The sequence below is a fragment of the Monopterus albus genome, unplaced genomic scaffold (assembly GCF_001952655.1).
Source record: "Monopterus albus unplaced genomic scaffold, M_albus_1.0 scaffold44.1, whole genome shotgun sequence".
NCBI classification, from domain to species: domain Eukaryota; kingdom Metazoa; phylum Chordata; class Actinopteri; order Synbranchiformes; family Synbranchidae; genus Monopterus; species Monopterus albus.
The window spans coordinates 1,932,622-1,934,441 of NW_018127924.1; the positions used below are offsets into that span (position 1 = coordinate 1,932,622).

At 42.9% G+C, this 1,820-nt stretch overlaps 1 long non-coding RNA gene across 2 annotated transcripts; it reads right to left on the bottom strand.

Moving 5' to 3' along the window:
- Positions 1-950: 950 nt before the first annotated feature.
- LOC109960169 (uncharacterized) lies at positions 951-1,597 on the bottom strand. Of its 2 annotated transcripts, none has more exons than XR_002274953.1 (2): positions 1,505-1,597; positions 951-1,179 (listed from the first exon to the last, which is right to left on the bottom strand). It is a non-coding gene; the product is annotated as an uncharacterized LOC109960169 (long non-coding RNA). The 2 variants fall into 2 exon arrangements; XR_002274952.1 differs by having other exon boundaries at positions 1,408-1,585.
- Positions 1,598-1,820: the final 223 nt, after the last annotated feature.

A 1,820-nucleotide genomic window follows, 5' to 3' on the forward strand; every position in this document is an offset into this window, starting at 1 on the left:
GGGACCGGACGAACAGGTGAGTAGATGGGCTGATGGCAGAAACCAGGAGAGCAGGAGGATGAGGACGGACAGGTGAAAAACAATAGCAGCGAAAACAAAGAAATCCACAGCACAGGAACTGTCAGCATGGAAATCAAAAATACGTAGAACACTTCACTTACTATCATGCAAGTCCGTGTCTCACATAGTGTATAGTGCTAATGCAAGTAATGCTCCGGCAGCGATGGAGCGTCTGCCAGAGGTTTAAATAAGAAAAGAAAACAATCCATCGGAATGCACCTCAGCTGTGCGCACTGACCCACGAGTCACTAATTACCCGATGCGACACAGCTGAGGCGTCGATCCCACAAAAAGAGAGGGCAGGAGAGAGAAAAGAGGCAGGTCGCGCCGAGTGGACCTGACAGAACCTAAATGTTAAACAACAAACAAATCCCAGCCTGTTCAGTGTATCATACTCCCAACAAGCATAAAAAAATTAGATGCACTATCAAAAAGGCCATGACAGTTTAGTGCCATGAAAACTTTGGAGTTTTTTTTTTGTCTGGCAGTTTTTAAAACTTTAACTCTGGGTTCTTTTCCTTGTTGGTAGTGCATCCTACCACACAGCACCTTTTTGACATTTGTATGATCTTGTCATGATCCCCGTTTCCTCTTCCGGTAACCAGCTCTTATTTTGTCTTGACACTTCCTGTTTCACCCTACTCTCACTCCAGGTCACTTAACTTTGTCATAGCAAATATCTTCACCTGTGCAAATTGAACACACCTGTTATAAGCAGCTCCATCCCTCAAAAGAGCCTCCAGATTGTCCTAACTTCATGCTTGACAGTCCAGCCAGCTTGGATTGATGGTATCTTTGTGAAACCTGAAGCAGACCTTTTGGATTTTGTGTATCTAGTTTTCCCCTGCCTTGCACCCTCAAAGACTGGGAGTAGTATCAGTGTGGTTTGCTTTTTGACTTCTGAAGACGCCGCTGCCCTGCCTTTTGTAGAGACCGTGAGATGTGTTATTTTTCTGCCTCTCTGGATTGTTGGAGTCACTCTGCCTCTGAACTGAGATTCCTGTCTGTGGATGAATAAGTGTGTTTCCTACCTCATGGATTCTGTCTTATTAAGTGCACTGCGTCTTGTCTCTGAAGCAGGAGTGCCTCCACATACACCCAAGTGATGCCGGAAATTTGCTGGAAATTTTGAGAAGGTTACAAAATCAACATTAATTATAAAGTTAAAAAACAATAATTTTTAATAAAAATGTAGAACTAAAAAACCACAAATGTAATTAATTTTTCCGAATAAGCACATTTTGGTTCTGTATCGGAGACCAATTCCTCCTGTGTGTAACATCCTTGGCCAGTAAAAGTGATTATAAAAATGAGTGGAAGAGTGTTACAGTACATAATAGATCAAACCTCTGCATCCGTGTCCTTTGCTGAACTCTTCTGGCAACTTGTGTGCTGCAGGTTAAAACTGACACTAAACAAACCTGATATATAATTTGTGACTCACATCAGATAGATGAACAGCTTGTTTTGTTGCATCCATGAGAGAGGTATGAATCACCCACCTGATCTCATTTGTGATTCAGGGAATGATGATCCGGCCTCTGGTGGAGCTCCTTGCAGTGAAGAAGAAGGAGGAGAGCAAACGGTCGATTAACGAGGAGATTTAAACACAGGTGCCATCAGTAATAATTAGTTTCACAATTTTACTAAATTTTTTTATGGCAGACAATGACAATGTTCTCCCCAGTCCACATGTTGAACTATCCTTGGGCAAGACGCTAAACCCCAAGTTGCTCCTGATGGCCAGAGCAGTGCCCTGC